Source organism: Rattus rattus, chromosome X (assembly GCF_011064425.1).
Source record: "Rattus rattus isolate New Zealand chromosome X, Rrattus_CSIRO_v1, whole genome shotgun sequence".
Classification (NCBI taxonomy): Eukaryota; Metazoa; Chordata; class Mammalia; order Rodentia; family Muridae; genus Rattus; species Rattus rattus.
In genome coordinates, this window is record NC_046172.1 from 99248708 (window position 1) to 99262688 (window position 13981).

Genomic DNA, 13981 nt, shown 5'->3' on the forward strand with positions numbered 1-13981 from the left:
AAGCATAAAAGTCAAAATCCCATAAATAGAACACAGGTAAATCAAGAGCCATAAAGGTATCAATCAGTATAAATACGTTTTACATTCTAGAGACTCTTTGGTCATGAATCAGCCAACTAGACATTATGCCATTGACTGGGTGTGTGACGTACATTATAACAGGTGCACCATGAATGTTTACATTCACTTTTCCCTTCTTTTTCTACTAAGGAAGGCTACTAACCTCTTCAGGTCCAAAAAATCACATTTTCACACAGTACACTTTCAAAACAATAATATGTATATTTCCCACTCCCTTTGTGACATATTTTCCAAGCTTTGTAAAACACTGAAACAATGATGAATTGCTGAGACTTTGCTAAATGCAGAATATATTGATGAAATTAAATACAAAAGGCCTGCCTTTTAAGTATTCACAATTTAGTTTGCATAACAGGTTATTATTTCAGACTGGTCAAAGTGAGCAATTAATTTTTAATTTTGCATACAGACTGTATTTTAAATAGCAATGATTATATATATATACATATATATATATATTAAACAAAAATATATATCAGGGGCCAGAAGCAGAAGTTCAGTAGAGCTAGTTTCTAGAGCATATGACAGCTGCCTGAACTTTAGCTACTAGACAGTAACTCACATTGAATACATATCACTTAAGTTGAAATAAATGGCAGCAAATGGAGATCCAGCGTATGATTTACTCATTAAAGTAGGCAAGAGACACAAGTTTTCCCAAGATGCATATTTACATACATATGCATGCAGTGTGCTAAATGAAAAGATAGTATGACAGTGTTTATGTATGATTCTTTTAAATCCTTTTGATTTAATATATTTTCAAGGGGAAATGAAATAATGTTAAGTAAACAATAAAGGAGCAGGTACACTCACTACCTCTTCCTAAGCAACAATTCTGTCCTATGAGAACATGGGAAATTATTTCTGTATGTGAGAATTAACCACAGTTCCCCAAAGCCTTGTGAAGGTATTTGAGTCTGAGTAAGAGATTTGAATTAGAACGGCGTGTGTGTGTGTGTGTGTGTGTGTGTATGTGTGTGTGTGTGTGTGTGTGTGTGTTTAGAAACAGAGGAATGAAAGTTTGAGGGAGAGTGACAGAAGATAGTTTGAATCATTGATGCAAACAGTTCTGTGAGAAACAAAAGGCAACTAGATGACCTAATTGTGAGAACAACTCAGGAAAGCTTCCCTGCTTTGCTAAGAAGAAATGTGGAAAATAAATTAACTCTTTGACCTATTCTTTATCTTCTGTGAAACCATCTTTGGTTTTCTAGATGTTTTTATTGGACTGTTTTCATCTAAGTAGATACTCTAGGGACCAATTGCTCTTGTGTTTCAGGAGGTGATTTGAATGAGAATGGTTGCCATAGGTTCCTGTATTTCAGTGCTTGGTCTTCAGTTGGTAGAGCTGATCAGGAAGGGTTTGAAGGTGTGGCCTTTTGGAAATTTGTCATTGGAGTTCAACTTTAACTTTTCAAAAGTTCATGCCAGATAGTCTCATTCTCTCTGCCTCTAACTTGCAGATCAGGAAGGAAGCTTCCAGCACCAGGCGTGCTTGCCTGCTTGCCTCCTTGCTTCCTGCCATGACAGGGCTCACCCTCTGAAACTGGAAGCAAGCTCCCAAATGAATTGCTTTATTTTTGTTGTTTTGTTCACAGTATCTTCTCACAGAAATACAAATGAGGTATCAGGCAATTGGGTATTGCTGTTACATGCCTCAGCATGCTGCTTGTTGGGAAAATATTCAAGACTTTGGATTAGAAAAGCAGTCAAATATTAAAACTGGGGCTCAACAGGATATCCTATTAGAGTTTTGGAAGGCACCAGTGTTGAGAGTAATGGTAGCCCTGCTCAAGAGGTTTCAGAGAAGAATAATTAGCAACTGGGCTAGAGACCATTCTTGTGATATTTTGGCCAAGAATGTGACTACCTTTTGCCATTGTCTTAACAATTTGCCTGAAGATAATTGAAAAGTAATGGACTAATTTTCTAAAGGAGAGATCTCGAGACAGCCTAATATTGACTCTGTTGTGTGATTATTAGTAATCACTCTTAGGAAGATGTATATTGAAAAAGAACACATGATATGGTATATTTAAGTGACCCCAAAAGTTTCACCAGAGATCTACTAAACCTGATAACAATCTCGGCAAACTGGCTGGATATAAAATTAACTCAAACAAATCAGTAGCCTTCCTCTACTCATAGGATAAACAGGCAGAGAAAGGAATAAGGGTAATGACACCCATCACAATAGCCACAAATAATATAAAATACCTCAGTGTGACTCTAACCAAGCAAGTGAAAGTTCTGTATTACAAGAACTTCAAGTCTCTGAAGAAAGAAATTGAAGGAAATCTCAGAAGATGGAAAGATCTCCCATGCTCATGGATTGGAAGGATTAATATTGTAAAAATGCCCATCTTGTAAAAAACAATCTACAGATTCAATGCAATCCCCATCAAACTTCCACCTCAACTCTTCATAGACATAGAAAGAGCAAATTGTGAATTCATTTGGAATAACAAAAAAACCCAGGATAGCAAAAATTTTATACTCAACAATAAAAGAACTTCTGGGGGAATCACCATCCCTGACCTCAAGCAGTATTACAGAGCAATATTGATAAATATTCAGGTAAATCAGTGGAATAGAATTGAAGACACAGAAAAGAACCCACACAACTATGGTCACTTGATCTTTCAAGGAGCTAAAAGGTACAGGTTCAACTGGTAGTCAGCATGTAGAAGAATGCGAATTGATCCATTCTTATTGCCTTGTACAAAGCTTGAGTCCAAGTGGATTGAGGAACTCCATATAAAATCAGTTACACTGAAACTAATAGAAGAGAAAGTAGGGAAGTGCTTCAAACACATGGGCACAGGGGAAATTTTCCTGAGCAGAACACCAACGCCTTATGCTCTAAGATCTACAATTGATAAAGGGGACCTCATCAAGTTGCAATGCTTCTGTAAGGCAAAGGACATTGACATTAGGACAAAATGGCAACCAACAGATTGGGAAAAGATCTTTACCAATCCTACTTTCGATAGAGTGCTAATATCCAACATATACAAAAACTTAAGAAGTTAGACTCCTGAGAATCAAATAATCCTATTAAAAATGGGATACAAAGCCAAACAAGGAATTCTCAACTGAAGAATTTTGAACAGCTGCGAAGCACCCAAAGAAATGCTCAACATCTTTAGTCATCAGGGAAATGAAAATCAAAACAACCCTGAGATTCTACCTCACAGCGGTCAGAATGGATAAGATCAGAAACTCAGGTGCCAGCAAATGCTGGCGAGGATGTGGAGAAAGAGGAACACTCCTCAATTGTTGGTGGGATTGCAAGCTGGTACAACCACTCTGGAAATCAGTCTGGAGGTTTCTCAGAAAATTGAACATAGTACTATCTGAGAACCCAGCTGTACCACTCCTGGGCATATACCCAAAAGATGCCCCAACATATAACAAAGACATGTGCTCCACTATGTTCATAGCAGCCTTATTTATAATAGCCAGAAGCTGGAAAGGACCCAGATGCCCTTCAACAGAGGAATGGATACAGAAAATGTGGTACATCTACACAATGGAATATTACTCAGCTATCAAAAACAATGACTCCTTCAACTCTCAGTTCACAGACAGTAAATGTTATGAAAAGGACTTCCAGACCTCTTTTGACTTGCCTGATCCTTGCTCAGGAGACATCTGTAATGCCTGCGTGCTGCTTGTGAAAAGATCAAAGAAGTTCCCAACAGGATCAAAAACAAAACAAAACAAAAACAAAACAAAACAAAACCAAAAAAAACCCCAAAAATTGGAATCATGTGGTAGATGCAAGAGCAGGCCCCAGTCTAAAGAAAATATTGAAACCAAAGGAAGTGTAAACTCCATCTGGAAACAGGAGGAAAAGCAACCACATTAGTAAACTGCAGAAGGAATTTAACCGCCACAATTCTGATGCTCATAGCACCACCTCAATTGCCTCTCCAGCCCAGTCTCCACGTTCAGATACAGACATGGCTCCCAGCTCTAAAAGAACTCCTTTTTTTTTCTTTCTTAGATCTTACCTACTGGAAAAGACAGAAAAGATGTTGTGGGATCATCTATAAGGGCCGTTTTGGGGACGTCCTCATCGACACTCATCTCTAAGCCTTACTGCAGCAGTAAGAAGGCGGCTACTGAGAAGCCTAGGAGCAGGGGCCAGCTCCTCTGCGCATTTCCACTCAGGAGTGGAGACTAAGTTTCATTTAGAAGAGAGCAAAAGGCGATTTAAATTTTGAAAAGACCACAAAACAAACTGATCCTCCTATTTTTAACTTGGATGCCTGCTATTTTGCTAAAAGACATTTTCTAGAATAGTTTTTTTTTTCATGATTTTTTTTTATTAACTTGAGTATTTCTTATTTACATTTCGAGTGTTATTCCCTTTCCCGGTTTCCGGGCCAACACCCCCTAACCCCCCCCTTCCCCTTCTATATGGGTGTTCCCTTCCTCATCCTCCCACCATTGCCGCCCTCCCCCCAACAATCGAGTTCACTGAGGGTTCAGTCAGCAGGACCCAGGGCTTCCCCTTACACTGGTGATCTTACTAGGATATTCAATGGGTTACTATCCTTACCCTTCACCCAACAAACTCCGAAGCCAGTCTCTAGCTTACTGCAAGGAAAAGACATGTACATAATATTTAAGATGCAGAGTATTCATAGGAAAGCTGAATGCTGCTGTAAAGTGTTCTTCAAGTCTGTTTTAAAATCCCCTCTAATGAATGGAATAGGGGAATTTCAAGGGACAGAGATGGGATTTTTTGTGATAAACCATATGTAGTTTAGGCTTCCTGTGGAGAGGCAGTGGTTGTGGCATTTTTAAATGGCTGGTTACACTTACTTTTCCTCATGATTATTTATCATAACTCAGTAGCATGACCTGCTCCTAGAAGGTAGTTAAATTTTTTTTAAATGCCAAGGCATTGCCAAGGTTCTGATGATTTAGATCTGTGCTACTGATTATTAAGCAGGATAGACTGAGTTTTCTGCAAATAGCTTGAAAGAGGAAGCAATTTCTGAGCACACAAGTAGCACCATGTCGCCTCCCCTTATCTTATGTTGATAAAAGACTTTATGTGGATCTCGTAAAACAGAACCAGATATCCTTCTGGGGAAGGCCTGCCTCTAGGATGGGCAAGGTCCTATAGGGATGGTACCAAAGTATTACCACAAAAGAGAGAACACATGTGGTTAGAAACTACTTAATCAGAATGTGCAAGTCCGGGGGGATGATGGGCACAGTTGATGCTGCTTGGGGCTATTTCCTAAATGACTTACAGTATATAATTGACATTGGTGTTAACATGACTGTCTTGGATTCACTGAAATCCACATGATTCAGTTCTAGCTCTGGATTACCTCAATTGACCTTTGTGGAGGTTTTATCTATAGAGTAGTTCTTTGCCTTTTCATAAACATTATTAGGGTTTGGGGTTTTGTTGTTTTGTTGTTTCTCTCCCGCTATTTAAAGTTGACCAGAAGGGTTAGTTGTGTGTTGAGGCTAAGTTGGTTGGTTGGGTTGACTTCTTAACATTAAGATAGCTAAGTGGAGCTCCACACCTAGATCTCAGTGATTCAGTTGGCTTCTCGATGGAACTGAACTGAAGTTGTCTAGTTGCCTCTTCTCAAAATTTTCAGGAAAAAGAGTAGTGCCACTTGAGACCTTGTAGAGGAAGCATATGTGGCTGCCTTAGTATTCTGTTGCTCATGATTACTTTAGAAACTGGATTTTTAAAGACCTTTAGAGTTTCACAACAAGGAAAAAAACCACAGTTTGTGGCATCCTATAGTTTTACGTTGTGTATTTCTTCCTTTTGGGAAAAAACCTACCTAAGAACAAGCTACAACGTGCACAGATTGCCCAAAGAATGGGTTAATTCTCTTCAGTCCTGATGTAGTACAGGTTCATCCATTACCGCTCTCCTATGTTATGTTGACATGGGATTATATTTTGTACATTTTGGCTGATGCAGTATTGGTAGTAGATTATATTTTGATGGATCATGTCTAATTCTGTGTCCATTTATTTATTATTAGACCTCAACCACAGCCTTCTCCCCCTCCACTTTCTGCCTGTAGGATGTACTGTATGCAGTCATGAAGTTTGCATTAATATAATAGAAGTCTACAAATCTGTCTTGTATTTTTATACTGTTGGATACTTAAAATCAAAACATTTCTCTGGGGAATTGAATGAATTTATTTATCCAATTTGTTTAGTCTTATTAGGAAAAAAACATGATGACTTCATGAAATTCTTAGGCAAATGGATGGAATTAGAAAGTGTTATCCTGAGTGAGGTGACCAAATCACAAAAGCACACACATGATAAGAACTCATTGGTAAGTGGATGTTAGCCCAAAAGCTCAGAATACCCAAGATATAATTTATAGAACATATGAAGCTTTGGAAGGAGAAAGACAAAAGTGTAGATGCTTCAGTCCTTCTTAGAAGGGGAACAAAATCCTCAAGGGAGGAAATAGGGAGACAATATATGGAAAAAGACTGAAGGAGAGCTGTTTCCTGAGAGGCTCTGCCAGAGACTGACAAATACAGAATGGATGCTCACAGTCAACCATTGGACTGATAACAGGGTCCCCAATGGAGGAGTTAGATAAAGGACCTAGGTAACTGAGGGGGTTTGCAATCTCATAGGAAGAACAACAATATCAACCAACCAAACCCCCCCAGACCTCCCACAGACCTTATAAGCCACCAGCCAAAGAGTACACACAAATGACCCTTGGCTCCAGCTGCATATGTAGCACAGGATGGCCTTGTCAGTATCAATGAGAAGTGAGGCTCTAGGTCCAGTGAAGACTCGATGTTCCAGTCTAGGGGAATGGCAAGGCTGGGAGGTGTAAGGGAGTGAGTAGGTGGGTGGGGGAGCACCTTATGAAGGGAGGGTGTGGAGGAATGGGATGGGATGGGAAATTCCCAGAGGGGAAACCAGGAAAGATGATAACATTTGAATTGTAAGGAAAGAAAATATCCAATAAAAGAAAAGAAAAAGGTATTCTGAAGGTTAAAAGAAAAACAAGTAAGACTATAAATACATACATACATACATACATACATACATACATACATACATACATACAATGAAAAGTTTGTAGAAGAAAAGCTCCTGAAAATGTAATGCTGGAGCAAAATATTGACCTCAAGGTGCTGAGAAGTTTTAAGAGAAGCCTAAAGATAATTGGAGTAAAGACACTACTGTCCTCAGGGCAAGAACTCATCCAGCTAATCCTTCAAAATGTGAAAGGAAAAGGCCCCTCTTCATTTAAATAGATCATTGTGTATCTTGTCATAAGAGTTCAATGAAACTTCATGCCATGTAGTGTTAGTGACTTAATGGTGTCACACCATATATTCTCTATTAAAATAGGAAGACATATTTAACAAATAAAAGAGAGAAGTTAATATTTTTATCAGACAAGATTATAGAAGTTTTAAAAAGCAATGGGTCTTGTCATTATTTACTGATAGGTGTGTCATATGTGATGTTACAAATTTATAAAGACATCTTTAACTTTAACGGGGCATATTGTTTGAATGAATTTCAATTTAATGAAGGGATTCATCAGTTGTCAAAAATAAACACTGTATTAATTTTTATAGGAAACAGATTCACATTTGTCATTTGGAAGATAATACAATTTCTAGGGTAATATATTATTAAAATATTTGCCAATGTATCATTTTTGAAGAAGTATCCTTATCACTGAACTTGATTTACCAGGACTCAATTTCCATTTCTCAATAAATATGACAGTATTTAAATAATAAGCAGAAAATATCTTTGGTTTTAAAGATATCTAGACATCATTTTAAATAAGGTTATCTTTTAGTTAATTAACAATATAAAATGAATGTATATATTATTCTCCTTATAGTCTAAAGATTTGTTGTGATGATGACTACTATTTTAATAGGCAGTAGAGTAATTCAAATAAGTCACACATGTCATTTAGATAATGGGATTCAGGCTATGATTAGGTGTTCTAATTTTTTCATATTGTAATGTCTCACTGGTAAATAAATATGTAGAATAAAGAGAGAGTTGGTTAGTACATGCCAATTAAAGCATCAAAGCAACACAAGACATGAATATTCTTCCCCAAATGAAGCTTCTCTGGGGCTTTTTGCACTCTAGTTTATGTGCTGAAATAGCTAGACTCTTAGCAGTTGTTTATGACTGAAAGACAAATGTAGTGTTTTGGGAGTTGAAAATTTGTCACTATCTCAATATCAGAAATACTGCTGCTTTTACAAATTGGGTTTTCATCCAGGCAAAGGGGTGCTTGCCTTTAATCCCAGTACTCAAGGAGCAGAGGCAGGTGACTATGAGTTCAAGGCCAACCTTGTGAGTTGCAGGCCATTGAAGACTATATATTAAGAACCTGTCTCAAAAATCAATAGTTGTTCATAAAGAACAGCTGAGAAGTTACTAGAATGTTATTGGAAGAATTTTGTGAGTAACTACTTTTAGCTCCATTTTCACAAATAGCTGTCCCTTGAATAAGTTTCTAACAATAGCAATATATTCGCAGAGTCTTCCAAAACAGGTTAGGTGCTTTAATAAAACACAATCTATGGGATCAAATGTCATCCAATAAAATAGATAGGATTGAACCTAGAATATAAACGGGAAAATAAATATGTTTAATATTACTGGAAAATAACTTCAAGGAGTACACACAAAAGTGAAAACAGAATCTCAAAAATACTTACTTCAAACAAAAAATTTAGAACAATATTCAGATAAGGTCCATGAAAATTTTATGTTACACACGTTTGAATATAATATAGCCATATCCCTAGAAACCCATGGTAAAATGAAAATATAACAAACAATTTTGAATTATTACAATTCTATCAAACTTCACAACTTAGCAACTCAGTGTCTTATAGAATATGGCTTGTTTTCTAGTTCTTCTTTGGGAAAGATTTTTATTTTATTGTAAGCTCAAACAATTTAAAGCTAATAAGGTATAATAAATTTGGTAAGCAACTGCACATCAACTGTTGAGAGATCTGTAGTAATTTGACGGTGAAATTTTAGTCTATTTATTGCCTTTATAGAATAATTTTCCTCCTTCTATATATCATTTAGCAAAAACTTTCTTAGGTATTAATAGAAAAACAGACAAAAGTCATCATAAATTATGCCAAAGTACCTCATAGAAGTAGTATTTAGAAAATCCAAAGTGGAGACACAATCACCTTTCAATTTGTATGCATACACTGAAAAATTATCAAAGCAAAAAGGAAGTGCTAGTATATGCTAGAAAATGTCTGTACCTTAACAACGCTGTGTTAATCAAACAGAGCCAGCCCTGAAAATAAGCAGATAATGTGCACACATTACACTTACATAAAGTATTATGAATAGGCCAATCTATAGACAGAAACATCTAGGAAGAATAAGTCATGGATAAAAGAAATGATGCTTCTCTTTGAGATGCTAAAGTGATCTCATGATGAACAATATTATTAACATTTCTTTGTTTACCATGCTTTAGTTGTGTTTTAGAGGTATTTAATAATTAGAAGTAATGTGACAACTTTTAATGTGAAAGTCAGATAAGTATTTAAAACTAACTCTACAAAATTTGAATGATATGAATTATATGTTAATGGAATAGTCTTTGTGTGTGTGTGTGTGTTTGTGTGTGTGTGTGTGTGTGTGTGTGTGTGTGCGTGCGTGTGTGTGTTCTAGGATCAAAAGCATGTGCCACCATTCCTAGCCAACAAAATATATTTGAAAAGTAGTGCTGTAAATTCGTTAACCATGAAAGTTTCTATAAATCAGTTAAGCCATGAAGAGGGAGTATAAAATCTGATTGCTAACACAGAAAAGCCTCATATATATTATCCAAGTAGCAGAGAACACCACCAGGGAGGAATGGACACTTACTTAAATTAAATCTTCCCTGGTTTGCTTTTTTAAAATCAGTTTGCTTTTAAACTAACAAACTGAGTACCTCTTATATGACAGACTTTGAAGTACATACAGAGTCCTAGAAGGAGAGTAATTGCTAAGTGACTTGCTTCCTATTCCTCAAAGTAGATATCACTGTCAAATCATACATTCCAGAAAATAGAATTGAATGTTGTATTTTTTAATAAAAAGTAGAATCATGGAATAAATCTCAGATATTCTCACAACTAAGGTGAAACATAGATTGCTTAAATATGGATCAGAATGTATAGAAACAAGCATAATGTCTGAATTGCATTTGGCTGTTTTATTTTGGGTGACTGTTTTGAAAAAGAAAATAAATCATTCTGTTTGATCAATCTTACCCATCTTTTTTTTCGAATTCTTTAAAATCTTAAATGAATATTCTTCAAAAATAGTTAACTTCATATAAGTTAGCTTTATAATGAATAGAAATCAGATTTTAAAGGGAAAAAACCTTACATTTGATTCTTCCTGTGTTGCACTAAGAAGAGTGTTTCACTTTAACTTTAACTCTAATACTAGATTCAATAATTTATTTTTTTTCCAATTCAAGATGGTGTAATGTCTTAACAAAAGGTGAAATGACTTGAGTACATTTTACATTTTGTGCATTTAGATCACCGTATGCATAGATGTTCTAATGCTAAATTCTTGGACTGCAGTATCTCACAGTGCAGGATGCTAAGAATTATGACAGAAATTTGTAACACAGACTAACCACAAAGTACCAGATGTTTCTTGCCATTTGTGATCTTGCAATAAAAATGCACCAGATAAATATTGCAAGGATTGTATTGGAACCATAACAGATATTCCACAAATTGTTCAGGTGCTTTCTAGCTGCAGGGAGCCCCAACATCTCTTCATCTGATACATATTTTTTAGTCCTTATGCAGTAATTCTTTATATATTCTACCCAATGTAACTGCTGTACATCAATATCAAAGGTTTTTCTACCTTCAGGGTTTAGCTGGTTCATTATCATATTGGCATTGTCAGTTTTCCAAGAGTTACTTGTAAAATATTCAAGAAATACCATGGCTCTGTGAAGACAAGTGATTGTCTTCATCCTCTTTGGGCTTCTTCCAGTCATCCTGAGGTAGATATCATACAGGAATGCTGTGGCCTTATGGCTTACAGCAGTCCAGTAATGATATAAAAAGTGATTAGAGGTTAGATTTACATTGGGCCGTCTGAAGGCCTGTTCAAGAGGATTCCTCTTGAAAGTGGAAATTACATGGTATTCAACCTCCCCCCAGTAGAAAGAATTAGTGCTGCCTGTTGTGTAATTACATACCATGATGTTTCTTGGTCTATTAACTCTGGAATACCAGGCTGCAGCAAGGCTCATGTTGACAACTACATCTACAGGAATGAGATCTGCAAGGGCATTGTTGGAGGCATGCATTATTCGAAGAATTCCTTTCCTGCTGCAATGAAGAAACCACTTGGTCCATTAAAGTTTTCAATCCATCCTGGAAAAGGTTCTTCCTAATCGACAGCTTACAGTTGCAATGTTTAGTTTTACTCCTTGTTGCACAACCTATCCTGCCGATGCCTTGGTGTATATGTGTGTATTAGGTCTGTTGCCTATCAATTTTGGTGTGATATCATTTATTAGGCCATCATCCATCCATTCGAAAGAATCAATCATCTTCATGGGATCTATAGGAGGTGGATAAACTACTTCGTTAATACTCTTTAGATTGCAGTAGGTGTAAGCTGTTGAGACATGCATGAACACTTCCTGATTCTTCATTTGCTGTGCAAGGAGAATAAGCTATCGTGTAGCAATCAAATTTAACAAAACAGCATCTCTTAAATTTTCATTAAACCTTACAGTTGCTATGACTGTTGAATATGACATTGGTAGAATCTATAATGATCTCCTTATCGTCTTCACTGAGAGCCAGTTTAGGTTGGGTGAGTTTGCTGTTGATCGCTATAATGTTCTCTCTAAAATCTGGATTTTCATCTCTCAATCTGTCGAAAAGCTTGCCACTGAGGATTTCTTCCATTCACTCATGGGGTGTCTGTCCAGCTTTTTGCCACACCAAAACATAGACTGAATTCTCCTTGGGACAAGATCTCGAAACTTTTCCACAAGCACCTTCCCTAAGAAAGCTCCTGGGAGGAGGATATTCTTGTCTTCATAGTATTCTGGGATTGAAACCATTTTGACTGACTTAGTTGTTCAAGGAGTCTCTGGGTCCCTTCCTCAGTCACCAAATCTCGATGCGGAAGCTTGGGAGTTGCTCTCCCTTCAGAGATGACTATGCTGCCCTCACACTCTCCTTTTCAATTCAATCATTTATGGTGATAGTATGAAAAAATAACTTGGAACAACTAGAAGATAGTTTCAAACAGAAATATCAGAAATAAAGATAAAACCTTTACAGGCTCATCTGAAACACTGAACTTGCTCTGCTCTTGGCTAAATGTGCAGGAAGACTTACTGACTAGAACTCCACTGGCTCAAAAATTAAGGCAAACTATTGACAAGTAGGAATTCAAAAGGTAAAAGCTTCTACACAGCTCAAGAAAAAAATTCAAGTGAGAAATAAGTCCACAGAATGGGAAAGAATCCTTGCTAGCTATACTTTGGACAGAGAATTAATATCTTGATATGTGTGTGTGTGTGTGTGTGTGTGATGTATACATTTTCTCAAGTGTGTATATATGTGTGTGTGTGTGTACATATACATGTATGCATACATGTTTAAAAACCTAAAAGTCAGAGTTGAAAAAACCCAAAACTTGTACTTTTATTGTCTCCCTACCAATTTTAGTTCACCAAGAAAGCTATAATATGAACATTATTGTGGAAGATTCATTCATGTAAATCAGCTATCAGATAAAGATATCATTGTGACTAAGGTGTTTTTACAAATAATGTTTCTACAACAAAATTTTCATTCGCATTATTTCACCTAGTTCTCATAAATTGTCCTAGGACCTATTTTCTCATCTGTAGATTCACTCCACTAAGGTTTAATGAAGTTAAACGTGATTTAGTCAAGGCTAGACACCTAGGAAGAATAGGAGCTGCCTGTCTTCAGAACCCATGCGCTTAATCACTCTACCCAGATGTTATTCAGATGCCTCCCCGACTAGGAGGTAAAGCACTGATAATTTTTGGTGCCAACAATGCAAAAAAGGAAAAAAATGAACACCTGTAAGTAAAAAAGAGACATCCATTTATAAGAGAGAAGATATTCCATTACTGAGTAAAGAGACATAAATAATATAGCAATGCAAGAGAAATATCACAACACTTGAGAAAATTCCCATAACAATGCAACAAAGCAAACTATATTGAAGTTAGGCAAAATCAAAGATGAGTTATGATAGAAGAAATAGTACTCATCCTCTGTCTTACTTTTTTTCCCTATTGTTGTAGTAAAATACTCTGACAAAAGCAACTGGGAAGCTAGGAGTTTAAAAATAGATTCATTTATTTTTATTTGTATGTATATAGATTGTTTTCCTGAATGTTTGTCTATGTACCATGTTAATATCTGTGGTCTGCAGAAGCCAGAAGAGGGCATTGGATCCCCTGCCAGAATTACAGACAGTTGTGAGCCATCATGTTGGTGCTGAGAATTAAACTTAGGCCCTTGAAAGAAAAACACAGACTCTTAATGGCAGAACCATCATGTCTCAAGACCCCAAGAATGATACTTTTCAAAGTAACTGACATTTTAATTATTCATAATTGAAAGTATGAGCCTTCATTGAATATTATATTATAGCAAATGTTTGAGAAAATTTGAATGTTCTATATTTTCTTTAATAAAGTTTTACTCAATAAGCTAGCCCAAGTTATTTAACTGCATCATCTCAGTGACAAAGCATAAGTAAGGCATTAACGGTCCTTTCAACTCAGTATCCAGTATCTTTTTAAAGTCTCAGATGATGGGATTTTCCCCATCATTTC

At 36.4% G+C, this 13981-nt stretch overlaps 2 pseudogenes; one reads left to right on the top strand and one right to left on the bottom strand.

Moving 5' to 3' along the window:
• Window positions 1-4284, top strand: part of LOC116888105 — a 109656-nt pseudogene extending 105372 nt beyond the window's left edge.
• A 6403-nt stretch (window positions 4285-10687) lies between these two features.
• On the bottom strand, window positions 10688-12220 carry LOC116888106 (annotated as a pseudogene).
• Window positions 12221-13981: the final 1761 nt, after the last annotated feature.